Raw genomic sequence first — 14635 nt, 5'->3', positions numbered from 1 at the left:
ATTTCCCACCCCACAGAGAAGTACTGTGGCTGCAAGCAGAATTAGCTCTGAAATTTTCAGACTGAAATAGGTATATTTTCAAGTGTTGGAGGGAGAAAGGAGCAGAGAAAAACTCCAGTCGGGATTTTTTTTTTGGGGGGGGGGGGGCGGGAGCAGGGAGGAAATGGCAAAGGACAGCAGTGTGATCACGAGAGAAACAAAGTCACTTACTTTCTGTCACTGAGCAGAGGTGGGGGGAAGCCATCGCCACCCCTCACCCCCGTCCCCCAACAGGAGGGAGCGTGATTTCTTGAGCAACACAAGGGACGGTTTCAGATTCTACCCTCAGTGATCTGCGAGTCTTGTCTAATCAGGGAAACTTGAGTTTTCACCATTGCTTGCTGAGCTGTGACACATGAAAATAATTACCGGGGCTAGGGATGGAAAATACTTATTAGGTCAGCTCGACCGTCCTTCCCACGATGCAGGCCGGCTCCTCGCCGGGCCGGGCCGGCATGGCTGGGACAACAACCCTGCCTGGCCCCGTCTCCCAGCACCTGGGAAGCAGGTTATTAGTTCCTTCCCGATCATGGCTGGCTCTGTGAGTGCCGAGGAGGAGGAAAAAGAAGACAGCAGGATACAACCCGGCACCAGGAGGTCAGGTCTCCCGGCCACTGACCAACTACTAAAATGGGAAAGTGTCCGATGTGGTCTCAGGAGGTTGAAGGCCAACCCTTCCTCGATGTCTCCCTGACTGGGTGCGTGTTAGGACGAGGGCACGAGGCCCTATGGAAGGTCGGGAAGGTTCTGGGGATGGGCCGTGTCCGGTGCTCTGGTGAGGCCTGGCCCCTCACAGCTGGCAGCTCAGCAGACCCCCCCCCCCCCCCCCCACCTGCCCCGGGCCCGGCACGCCCCACTGGTTGTCACTCAGCCAAGGAGGAGAGAGCTGGTCCCTCTCGGCCCGCGAGCCCGGGCTCTCCCCAGAGCCGCCTCCTCTCCGCTGTTTTTCTTGCGCACGGTTTCCAGCCTGCTGACACTGAACCTGTCCTAAAGAGACCAGCGAAGCACTTAGCGGCCCGAAGAGGGTCTCCTCAGAGCCATAGAGGCCCAGCTGCTCCCTGCGCCGGGGCCTCCCGAATACCGGCCCCCTCGGCCCCCCACCAGCCCCAGTCTATGCGCCCTTGTTTCCTGCGGAAACCTCGGGCTGGTTCTCTACAGGACTCGGGGCCCAGAGGCGCTTCCTATGTGGAAAACAGTGTTTTCTGCCGCCCCCACCCCCCCCCACGTGACCGGGGAGCGTGGGGCTGGCGGGGGGGCTTCCGTCTCCTCAGAGCTGCCCCCACACAACGAGAAGGAGCCCAAGAGCCCCACACAGCCCCGGTCTCGGAAAACAGCACAAAAGAAGTGGTTCAAATGCCGACCCAAGCCCCGGAACGTGTAAGGGGAAAATGGAGCACGACTCGCTATACAGTTACGGAAGTGACTGCGGAAAAGGTTCTAATGATTGAAGAGATTCACACGGAGGGCGACGGTTGCTTGTACAGGTGGCGGAGGGCGGGCCCAGGCGTCCGCGGAGAGAGTGATCCCTCCCGTCTGCTCGTCCGTCCGTGCGAGCAGGGCCTGTGCGCGGGGTTTTTGAGGAAACCGAACACCCTCCGCAGTCCTCCCGGGCGGCCGCAGGTCTGAGGGGAGGGAGGTCGTTCACGCGCCCTCAGCAGGGCCCTCACAGGACCGCAAGCTGCGCTCGGCCTTCAGGGCTGCCCCCTCCCCCGCGCGGCCGCCACGGAGCCCTCAGCTCTGCACCGAGACGCCGCGTCTCCTCAGGAGAGCGGTTTTCCACACAGACCTTCTCGCAGAACTTCGAAGACGCTGAATTTTAATGAGGGCCCGTCACTGGCCTCCTGCCTCCCTCATCCACCTCCGCGGCCAGCAGGCAGCCCACCCTTTGGCTAGGAACACGCCGTCCCCCGCGGGGAACGTTCTCCTGATGGGGACACTGAGGCACCGCTCTGTAGGCTGTGTCAACCTTTCACCGAGTAACTGGCCAATTTAATCTTACAAAAGTGAGCGAGGTCACCTCCACCATTTAAAAAGTCCAGCTTCTTCTTTTTACCACACGAATTAGCCAACCGTAGGCTCTTGAGGCCTGTCTCCTGATGTTTACTAGTTAAGTATTAGGATCGTGTAGGAACCTGGGAAACACATAAATATGAACCAGATGTCACAAGTGATGGGATGGGGGTCATTCAAGATTACACTTTTGAGGGGCGCCTGGGTGGCTCAGTGGGTTAAGCCTCTGACTTCGGCTCAGGTCATGATCTCAGGGTCGTGGGATCGAGTCCCGCATGGGGCTCCTTGCTCGGCGGGGAGTCTGCTTCTCTCTCTGTCTCTGCCTGCTTGTGCCCTTGCTCTCTCTCTCTCTCTCTCTCTCTCTCTCTCGGACAAATAAATAAATAAATAATATCTATTAAAATTAAAAAACTCAAAAAATGTAAAAAAAAAAACAGTTTTAAAGCCAAAGTTTCTCAGATTCTAAAAAGGAGACCGATTTTAACTGTATTTCAAGACTCTTCTACTCTATGTCAAAGCTGAATTATATCTCTTTTGGTTTTTCCTTTAATATCTTTTTTTCTTTTTCATTGCTCCATATGCACTGAGCGGACTGTAGCAGGGGACTTGCTTGCCGTATGTCAATAGATTCTTCTCATTCATTTTCATATCCATAAACACATCGATTTTCTTTCTTATTCTACTGCAAAAAAAAAAATTCATGCTTTTCACTTTTTCTTTTTGGAAAATAAATGAACCAAAATGTAATATGATATTTAAGTGAACAGTGCAACGAACATTAAATGGTCCACGTGGCGTTACATTATGTTTTCTGTTTTGTTCCATGCATCTTTCTAATACAGGCGGAAGCTGGTGTTCATGTAAATTGCTCTGGTTTTATGGAACAGGGTGCCGCATTCTTTTTGAGACTCAGGGCCCTGGTGCAGTAATAGAAAAAAAAAGGCAGCAACAAAATAATGGGCACTGGCAATCAAACTATCATTATAGGTACATTATGTGCGGGGTGCTAAATTGGTAGAAGGCCTTTATTTTTAATTTCTGCTCATCTGTTCACCATTATTAAGCGAGCTTAGACACCAGAGGAGATTTAAGAGTGACAGAGGGTAATTATACACTTTAGGGAAAGATATTTTTCATCATAGGGTTAGAACCGCACCAAGAAAAAAGCCCCTTCGGGATTTTATACAGATCCTCAAGGTACATTTTTGTTTGGACAGGTACATATTTTTTATTTTATATTCCAGTTTGCATTTCACAGAATGCTATTCCTGTTATCTTTTGATAGTCTGGCTGTATTTAATTTCAGTTGTTTTCAAGGGCAGCATTTTAATAAATGATTGTTCATTTTGTACTCTGTACTTAAAAATAATTCACAATGCAGTTAATGAATTTTCAATTTTCCAATTATGGTTAGTGTCATTGGGATGAAAATGTGAGCATTTTAAACATAATTGGAGACTTTGGTTAACTGGAATGAGGGCACAAAGTCATAGAAACGACACAAATTTTGGCGGTTTTATTGGTGTATAACTGACATGCAATACATTGCATATATTTAAATTGTACACTTTTGTAACTTTTGGTATCTATGTGATATACATATACACACAGATATATACATGTATGTATACACACAATCTAGTGAAACTGCCACCACAGTTACAATATAGTGAACATAGTCATGACTCCCTCTAAATTTTCTTGCGCCCTTCCTTTGTAACCTCTCCCTTACACTCCTCCCTACCTTCTGCTATAGGTAACAATTTATCAGGCATCACTAAGGTTTAGTTTGCATTTTCTACAATTTTACTTAAATGGAATCACACAGTAGCATACTCTTTTTCTGGCTTCATTCACTCAACACGGTTATTTTGAGATACATTCATGTTGTTGCAAGTATTAATAGCTTATCCCTTTTATTGTTATTCCATTACATGGGATTATCACAATTTGTCGTCTGTTCACCTGCTGACGGACATTTGGATCGTGTCCGGGTTTTGACTATTAGAAATAAAGCTGCTCTAGATATTCATGTACAAATCATTATACAATCAAAAATTTTCTGTTCTTTGGGGTAAATACTTAGGAATGTCATAGCTAATTCATATGGTAGGTGAGTCTTTAAATTTATTAAGAAACTGGCAGATGGTTTTCCAAAGTGGTTGTACCACCTTCTATTCCCACTGCAGTCTCTGAGAGTTCAAGTTGCTCCTCATCCTCAACACTGCTATGGTCAGTGTTTTATTTTTTATTTATTTTTTTAAGCTTTTATTTATTTATTTTTCAGAGAGAGAGAGAGAGAGAGCAAGAGAAAGAGAGAACACAAGCAGGGAGAATGGCAGAGGGAAAGGGAGAAGCAGGCTCCCTGCTGGGCAGGGAACCCTATGCAGGGCTCGATCCCAGGAATTCTGGGATCACTACCTGAGCCAGAAGCAGATGCTCAACCAACTGAGCCATCCAGGTGTCCCTGGTATGGCCAGTCTTTTTTTTTTTTTAATTTTTTAAATTTATTTTCAGCATAACAGTATTCATTGTTTTTGTACCACACCCAGTGCTCCATGCAATCCGTGCCCTCTGCAATACCCACCGCCTGGTTTCCCCCAACCTCCCACCCCTCGCCCCTTCAAAACCCTCAGATTGTTTTTCAGAGTCCATAGTCTCTCATGGTTCACCTCCCCTTCCAATTTCCCTCAACTTCCTTCTCCTCTCCATCTCCCCTTGTCCTCCATGCTATTTGCTATGCTCCACAAATAAGTGAAACCATATGATAATTGACTCTGCTTGACTTATTTCACTCAGCATAATCTCAGTCTTTTTAATTTTAGACATTTTATAGGCATATAGTGATCTCTCATTCTGTTTGTTTGTTTTGGAGTAACTATAGACTTCTTAATTTTTTTTTTTAATTCCAGTATGGTTAACATATAGTGTTATATTAATTTCGGGTGCTCAATGTATGGATTCAAGAATTCCATACCTCACTCAGTGCTCATCACAATAAGCGCACTCTTAGTTCCCTTCATGTATTACACCCATCCCCTCATCCACTTCCCCTCTGGTAACCATCAGTTTGCTCTCCATAGTCAAGAGTCTGTTTTTTGGTTTGTCTCTTTTTTCCTTTGTTTATTTTGTTTCTTAAATTCCGCATATGAGTGAAATCATTTGGTATTCGTCTTTCTTTGACTTTCACTTAGCAATATACCCTCCATAGCTTCCCATGTTGTTGCAAGTAGCAAGATTTCATTTTTTTTATGGCTAGGTTATACGCCATTGCGTGTATATATACCATTTCTTATTTATTCATTCATCTATCGATGGATACTGGGGTTGTTTCCATATCTTGGCTATTGTAAATAATGCCTCAGCAAACATAAGGTGCATATATCTTTTTGAAGTAGTGTTTTGGTATTCTTTGGGTAAATACACAGTAGTGGAATTATTGGATCATATGATAATTCTATTTTTAATTTTTTGAGGAAACTCCAAACTGTTTTCTAGAGTGGCTGCAATAGTTTGCATTCCCACCAACAGTGCATGTGGGTTCCTTTTCCTCCACATCCTCACCAGTATTTGTTGTCTCCTGTGTTTTTTATTTTATCATTCTGATAGGTGTGAGGTGATAGTCCATTGTGATTCTGATTTACATTTTCCTGATAATGACTGACGTTGAACATCTTTTCACGTGTCTGTTTGCCATCTGTATGTCTTCTTTGGAGAAATGTCTGTTCATGTCTTCTGCCCATTTTTTAATTGGGTTTTTTGTGGGTTTTTTTTGGTGTTTTGCAAAAGTTCTTCTCTCTCTTTCTTTCTTTTGTTCATTCTTCTTTCTTTCTTTTTTTTCCTTCCTTCCTTCCTTTTTTTTTTCTTTCATTTTTTGAGAGAGAGACTATGAGCAGAGGCAGCAAGGGGCAGACAGAGAATCTTAAGCAGACTTGTTGTTGAGTGTGGAGCCTGTTGTAGGGTTTGATCCCACAACACTGAGATCAAGACCTGAGCCAAAAGCAAGAGTCAGATGCTCAATCAACTGAGCCACCAAGGTGTCTCAAGTTATATAAGTTCTTTATATATTTTTGGATACTAACTCTTTATCAGACATGTCATTTGCACATGTCTTCTTCCATTCTGTAGGTTGTCTTTTCATTTTGTTGATTGTTTCCTTTGCAGCACAGAAGTTGTTTATTTGGATGTAGTCCCAATAGCTTATTTTTGCTTTTGTTTCCCTTGCCTCAGGAGACATATCTAAAATATGTTGCTAAGGCTGATGTCAGAGAAATTACTGCCTATGCTCTTTTTTAGGATTTTTATGGTTTCAGTTCTCACATATAGGTCTTTAATCCATTTTGAGTTTATTTTTGTGTATGATGTAAGAGTGGTCCAGTTTCATTCTTCTGCACATAGCTGTTCAGTTTTCCCAACACCATTTGTTGAAGAGACTGTCTTTTTCCCATTGGATATTCTTACCTCCTTTGTTAAAGATTAATTGACCGTATAACTGGGTTTATTTCTGAGCTTTCTATTCTGTTCCATTGATCTATATGCCGATTTTTGTGCCAGTACCATACTATTTTGATTACTACAGCTTTGTAGTTTATCTTGAAATCTGGGATTGCGATACTTTTAGTTTTGTTCTTGTCTTTCAAGATTGCTTTGGCTATTTGAGATCTTTTGTGGTTCCATACAAATTTTAGAATTGTTTTTGCTAGATCTGTGAAAAATGCTGTTGTTTTTTGATAGGGATTGCATTGAAAGTATCGATTGCTATGGGTAGTATATTTGAACAATATTTTTCTTCCAATTCATGAGTGTGGAATGTTTTTCCGTTTCCTTGTGTCATCTTTAATTTCTTTCGTCAGTGTTTTATAGTTTTCAGAATAAAGATCCTTCTCCTTTTTGGTTAGATTTATTCCTAGGTATCTTACTGTTTTTGGTGCAATTATAAATAGATTGTTTTCTTAATTTCTCTTTCTGTTACTTTATTATTAATGTTTAAAAATGCAATGGATTTCTGTATATTGATTTTGTTTCTTGCAACCTTAGTGAATTCATTTATCAATTCTAGTAGTTTTTTGGTGAAGCCTTTGGGTTTTATATATATAGTATCATATCATCTGCAAATAGTGAAACTGTTACTTTTTCCTTGCTGAATTGGATGCTTTTTATTTCTTTTCTGTGGTCTGATTGCTGTGGTTGGGACTTCTAGTACTATGTTGAATAAAAGTGGTGACAGCAGACATCTTTGTTCTGTCCCTGATCTTAGGAGGGTGAAGCTTTCAGCTTTACACCACTGAGTCTGATGTTTGCTATGAAATTTTATGAAATAAAATGCCTTTATTTTGTTGCAGTATGTTTCTTCTAAACATATGTTCTTGACAGTTTTTATCTTGAATGGATGTTGTACTTTGTCAAATGCTTTTTCTGCATCTCAGAAGATCATATGGTTTTTATCCTTTCTCTTGTTGATGTGATATATCATGATGTGATATCATGCTGATTGATTTGTGAATATTGACCACCCTTGCATCCCAGGAATACATCCCACTTGATTGTGATGGGTGATTTTTTTTTAATGTATTGTTGGATTCCGTTTGTTAATATTTTGTTGAGCATTTTTCTCATTTTGGTTTTAGTTTTCATTTCTCTAATGGCTAATGAAGAGCATCTTTTCATGTGATTATTTGCCATCCATCTATTTTCTTTGGTGAGGTGGCTATTTAATACTTTTGCCCATTTTTTAAAAAATAGGTTTTTTTCTTATTATTATTGAGTTTTGAGAGAGTACCTCATATTTTACCTAAGAAATTATTGACTAATTCAAGATCACAGAGATTTATTTTATAATTTTTCTCTTTAATTTTATGTTTTACATTTAAGTCTGAGGTCCATTTTGGGTTAACTTTTGGTATACAAGTATGGATGGGGATTCATTATTTTGCATATGAATTTCCAATTGTTTCAGCACAATTTGTTGGAAAAACTGTATTTTCTCCACTGAATTGCCTTTGTCCTGTGGTAAAATATCAATTGTTCATGTATGTGTCTATTTCTGGACTCTCTATTCTGTTCTATTGATTTATATGTTGTCACATCAATTTTGAGTCTTCTGAGCTATGAACATGGTTTCTCTCTTCATTTACTTAGATTCTCTTTAATTTCTCTCAGCAATATTGTGTATTTTCAGTACACAGGTCTTTCAAATCTGTTGCCAAATTTATTTCTAAGTATTTCATATTTTTGATGTTATTGTAAATAGTATTGCTTTTTAACTTCAATTTCTGATTGTTTGTTGCTAATATACAGAAATGCAATAGATTTTTGTATATTAATATTGTAAACAACTACCTTCATAAATTCACTTATCCTAGCTGTTTGTAGATTCACTTATCCTAGCAGTTTGTAGATTCTACTAGATTGTATTCATATATGAGTATGTAGTCTGTCAGATACAGACAGTTTTATTTATTCCTTTCCAGCATGGGTGTGTATTATTTCTTTTTCTTGTCTGATTGCACTGGCTGGAATCTCCAGTAGAATGTTAAATAGAAGTAGTGACAGTGATCATCCTTGCCTTGTTCCTGATTCTAAGGAGGCTTTCAGTCTTTCACCATTAAGTATGATGCTAGTTATAGATTTTTCAAAGATGCCCTTTATCAGGTTGAGGAAGTTCCCTTCTATTCCTAGTTTTCTGAGAATCTTGTTCAGGAATGGATGTTAGATTTTGTCAAATCTCTTTCTGCATTTATTGAGGTGATCATAGTTATTCTTTTACAGTTTGTTTGATTTTCAAATGTCAAACCAGCTTTGCATTCTTGGGATAAACCCTACATGCTCATGAGGTATTATCCATTTTTTATATTGTTGGATTTGAGTTGATAAAATTTTGTTCAAAATACAGTGTTACAGGCAGAGTGTAGTGAATTTTTAGGACAGTGAATCTATCTCTGGAAGACTATCATAGTAGACACATGTCATTACACATTTGTCCAAACCCACAGAATGTACAAAACAGAATGTACAACACCCTAATAAAAACTATGGATTCTAGGTAGTAATATTGTGTAAATGCAGGTTCACCAATTATAACAAATGTACTATTTTAGTGGGGGTTATTGATAATGAGGGGATTTACACATGTGTGGGGGAAAGAAGTACAGAGATATCTCTGTATCTTCCACTCAGTTTTGCTGTGAACCTGAAGATGCTCTAAAAAATAAGCTACTAAAAAAACATTTGGGTGGATAGCTGTGCAACAATATGAATGTACTTAAAACCATTGCATTGTACACTTTAAAAATGATTAAAATGCTAAATATTTACCACAACAAAAATTATTATAAGGTCTTTCATGAATACAAAGGAATAAAACACGTAAAGATAAAAATGAGCACCCATGTGCCCACCACTAGATTAGGAAATAAATCATTATTATACATAAGTCTTGGGCACTCCTCTGAATGATACTTTCTTCCTCTGAAGAATAACCACTTTTCTGATTTTATGTTTACCATTCCTATGCTTTCCAGTCTTGATATATCCTTAACTAATGTATCAGTTATCATATGTTTCTAAACTTTATATATATACATAATATCTGGTATATATCTCCCCCGACCTGCAAGTGATCCTTCTTACTTATAGCTATGATTTTCAGATTTATCCACATTGATACATGTAACTACTCATTTTCCTTGCCCTTGGAATACATTAAGTAAATACACCATATTTTATTTATCAAAAAAATACAGTGTTAATTTTTTTTAAGTAAACTCTATGCCCAATGTGGGGCTTGAACTCACAGTCCCAAGATCAAGGGTCACATGCTCCACAGACTTAGCCAACCAGGCGCCCCAATACAATGTTACTTTAAATAATGTGATATTATTTTGTTAAAATACAGTGAATATCTTAAAAAATTTTGAACCCTGGTTAATTCTTGATTGGTTCATAACACAAAATCTATAGGATCCACAGAAAAAGAAAAGAAAAAAAGAAAAAAATTTCTTTTAAAATAATGGCTGATGTTGAACTCCTATAGCATTTATTATCTGCTCACACACATTAAGTAATTCTAAACTGTATGTATTGTTTTAAATTATAGAACTTATTTAGTATTGCTTCTCCAATTAAATTCTATGTCTTTTAGCTGGAATCACATTTACTCTACCTTCTGTGCTCCTCTCAGCACCTAGCACAGTAGATGGCTACCAAGGCCCAGACTTTCTTTTTTTTTTTTTTTTTTAAAGATTTTATTTATTTTTTTGACAGAGAGAGAGAGAGAGAGAGAAAGATCACAAGTAGGCAGAGGGTGGGGGGAGGGGGAAGTGGGCTCTCTGCTGAGCAGAGAGCCCGATGTGGGGCTCGATCCCAGGAGCCTGGGATCATGACCTGAGCTGAAGGCAGAGGCTTAACCCACTGAGCCACCCAGGTGCCCCGCAAGGCCCAGACTTTCATTAGCAGGTGCTTAATTAAGACACTAACTGACTGAGATGGACTGATTAAGTTAATTAATTCCCGTTCCTCATTGTCCTCGGCCCTGACGATTTCAGGATTGGATTTTTGAGAGTGATGGAAAAAGAATTAAAAATTACACATTTCTATCTGTCCCAGCTCCAAGTCTTGACTGGTCTCCAAGCATGAAAATAGCCAGGGGAGAAAGAGTGGGAGGGGCTGAAAGTCAGAGATCAGGGCAAGTACAATGGGTTCTAGGAAAGGCTGCCACCGAGTGCTCTCATATCTTGGCTTCAGGTCACCCCTGCATACAGATCATTTGTGTGTGGAAAACCCAGGTCTCACCTATGAACATGAGAATGGCACTTGCAAGATGAGATCACTACTGTAGTTTAAGTCTATTGAATTTATACTCATGCTTGAGAAGTAACAACCAAGAATTGATGGAATTTAAAACTGTTCTTTTCTTGGGTACTGAATAGGGGTTTGGAAGTTCAGAAGAGCTAGGATATCTTATGTACAGTGCAATCCTACTTGTATAGGCTTACACTACTACTTCTTACGTTCTTATCAGTAGATGGATATAATTTTTATATTCAGCCACTCATGAAAATGGAAGACAAGAAAAAGACTGGAAGTATATAATACTAAACTTAGAGAATTAATTACAGGTATTTTTTTCTCTGATCTTGATTCTCTATAGTAAATATTTATATTTGCTTTCAGAAACAAAAAGCATTTTTAAAGATCCAATTAAATAATACCAATGGTTATAATGCTAGCCATGTCAATAGCCAAGTCCTTGGACTAGCTTACCTGCTAAAGCCAATCAATTCCCATCTTATGTTGTTCAGTCTGCTTCCCAGAAGTCTCCAGTGAATGATAAAATTTTGTCACATCTGTAGATAAAGTAAAATGGTAGTCTGGAATATAGTATTAGAATTTACTAAATTCTCTTTACTGGGCAAAGTAAGGGTCCATGATAAAAACAGTAAACCAACCTGAGTTCCTTGCCTAGAATATAAAAATTCAAAAGCCAAAAAGAAAAACAGGGGTGCCTGGATGGCTCAGTGGGTTAAAGCCTCTGCCTTCGGCTCAGGTCATGATCTCAGGGTCCTGGGATTGAGTCCCGCATCAAACTCTCTGCTCAGCAGGGAGCCTACTTCCTCCTCTCTCTCTGCCTGCCTCTCTGCCTACTTGTGATCTCTGTCTGTCAAATAAATAAATAAAATCTTAAAAAAAAAAAAAGAAAGAAAGAAAGAAAGAAAAACAACCAGCCAACATAATGCGGATCTGGAAAAGCAGTGGGGCAAAGGTGATCACTGGGGTCAGAAGTTTATCAGCCGAGCTCAGAAGGGATAGCATCAGTGACTGGGATTGATATCACAGGTCAGTTGTTATTATCTCTAACCTAGCCAGTTAAAAACAGGTATCTTGGGTGCCTGGGTGGCTCAGTGGGTTGGGCCTCTGCCTTCGGCTCAGGTCATGATCTCGGGGTCCTGGGATTGAGCCCCACATCGGGCTCTCTGCTTGGCAGGGAGCCTGCTTCCCACCCCCCCTCTCTGCCTGCCTCTCTGCCTACTTGTGATCTCTGTCTGTCAAATAAATAAATAAAATCTTAAAAAAAAAAAACAGTTATCTTTGTCCTGATTCAGAATAATAACACAATAATGCTTATCCTTCCTAAGGATGGCAGAAATTCTGGTGTTACCCAGTAGATGCTGGTATCCAATTGCACTGAAAAATGAGTCACGATGATTCACACAGGTTTGTTAATAGTCACTGTATTTTTCTTATACTGGTAAACATTTTTTAAAGAACATGAACACCAGAAAGTATACCCTCAACTATGGTAGATTAGGCATAATTTATACTTTAACAATTCAAAAGACTTTTCAGGTCTTAACAATGACTAAAAGTCATTAGAGTGTATGAAAATTCTAAGAAAGTATTAGTTATAGGATGTTAGATTGAAATCATGTTGAAATCTGCTTTGTAATAAAGTATTTTTTTGCATTTACACAACCCCATTTATTTAAAATATATAATTATGAAACATATAAAAATTAATATATGTATAAACATAAAAATATATGTTTAAACATAAAAATATATGTATAAGCAGCTAAAATAATAAACAAAAACACCTGTGCACTCACTACCAAGGCTTTGAAGCCCTTGTGTAGCTTTCTGATAATATTTCTCCCCATGATAATGCAATCCTGAATTTTGTGTATAGGATTTCCTCAAGTTTTATCATATAGGTATGTCTCTAAATATCATGTTTGATTTCCATGTTTTTGAACTTTATATACACCGAATCATTATGAACTTGTTTTTTTTTTTAATTTTTATTATTTACTTTATTATTTTTGTTTTTGAGGGGGGAGAGAGAGATGGGTGGGAAAAAGGACAGAGGCAAAGGGAGAGAGAGAATCTTAAGCAGGCTCCGCACTGAGAGTGGGCTCAATCTCACAATCCTGAGATCACCTAAGCCGAAATGGAGAATCGGGCGCTTAACTGAATGAGCCACTCAGGTGCCCTGATATTTGTTTTTTTTTAATTCTGCATTAACTTTGTGACATTCACCTATGCTGATACAGTTAACTGTAGTTCATTCATTTTTCACTGCTGTAGAGTACTTCACCATTGAATATACTACCCTAGGCATTCTAGAAATAAAAACCTATTTGCTTTCTTTAATTGACTAATACTTAGACATTGTGCCCAAGTTAGCAAAAAAAGAACAATCATTTTCTTCTTGAGAAACTGTGCAGGTTATGTGGCTAAGAGCCACTCCCAAGGTTCACACCTTGGTTTTAGCAGTGTGACTTTGGACTGGTTACTTAACCTCTCTGATCCTAAATTGCCTCATTTGTATCATGAGGATAACAACAGCACCTATCTCATAGAGTTGTTAAAAGGGTAAAATGAGCTAATACATATAAAGTGTTTGGAACAGTGTCTGGCTCGTATTTACGTGTTCAGTAAACATGATTCTGCCATAAGAGACAGAGATTTGGAATGAAGTCTAGCTGTTTCTATAGACTTAAGTGTATAGAAGAAGGTATTTTGAGAATTGTCAATTAATGAGCTAATGAGAAAAACATTGTTCCTAACACTTTGGAAGAACAGATGACAAATCTCGTCTCTTCCTTGTACAGTCTCCAACATGAAAGATAATGCTAAGTGGACCAAAAAGAAAAAGGAAAAAGGATAAGCTTTAAGAAAAGAATATATTATTAGGATCCAGTCCTTAAATAAAAGAGGTGAATATCTCTTATTTACATTGTAATCACAGACTTCATGTAGCAAGTCCATTAGGATATAAATTTATGATGTTCTTTAAGGAAAATTTATCATCATAAAGACTTCTAAGTGAATTGAAAGCTCGATGAGTAATTGGAGATTAAATCATCATCTTATGGAATGAGGCCAGTATAGTGCTAAAAACCACAGCTATCTCCACCCTTAAACCCTGGAGAAAAAGCAAACAGAGGGAAGGGGAGGAAATCACTTTTGATTACGGGATACATTCATTGTGACCTTTGTGAAGGGAAAATGAACGTTCCTTATGGGTTCCACAAATGCAAGAAAAAGTGTAGGATTTTTAGAGGAGGCTCCTTTATTTCTTATTGGTTACAAGTTTGTGTTGAATGCAGAACTAAGCCTCACTAGTCAACATTGACCTTTCCTTTTCCGAATCTGTTGCCCTTGCTTTTATATGGAAGATAATAGAATTAGAGGAATGGAAAGGATCTCACGTGCTAGGCATGAATTAACATATTGCAGTTGAGAGAGACCATGAGAGAGACCGTGAGTGATGCGATTCCAGAGATAGTATGTGTCTTGGCCTTTATGGTCACTCCAAACTTAGCAGAGTGATGGAGGCACTGATATGTGGGTGATGTTCTGCGAACGACCATGGAATAAATAAATGCCCAGATTCCTGTGTTACCTTGAAACGGTACTGGTCTCAATTATTTCATTGGTCTAGCAAAGCACATTTCAGGGCTTGTCACTTAATAATTCTTACTGCCAGGAAATTCATCTTTATGCTATGCTAACAACCCAATGCTATATTCAAAATCAACGGTCCTCACCCTTTTCAAAGACAAAGCCCTCTTGCAACGACAAACAT

This window comes from Lontra canadensis, unplaced genomic scaffold, assembly GCF_010015895.1.
Source record: "Lontra canadensis isolate GAN:19392208 unplaced genomic scaffold, GSC_riverotter_1.0 scaffold18, whole genome shotgun sequence".
Lineage (NCBI taxonomy): Eukaryota > Metazoa > Chordata > Mammalia > Carnivora > Mustelidae > Lontra > Lontra canadensis.
Note: the sequence above shows the minus strand (reverse complement) of the source record.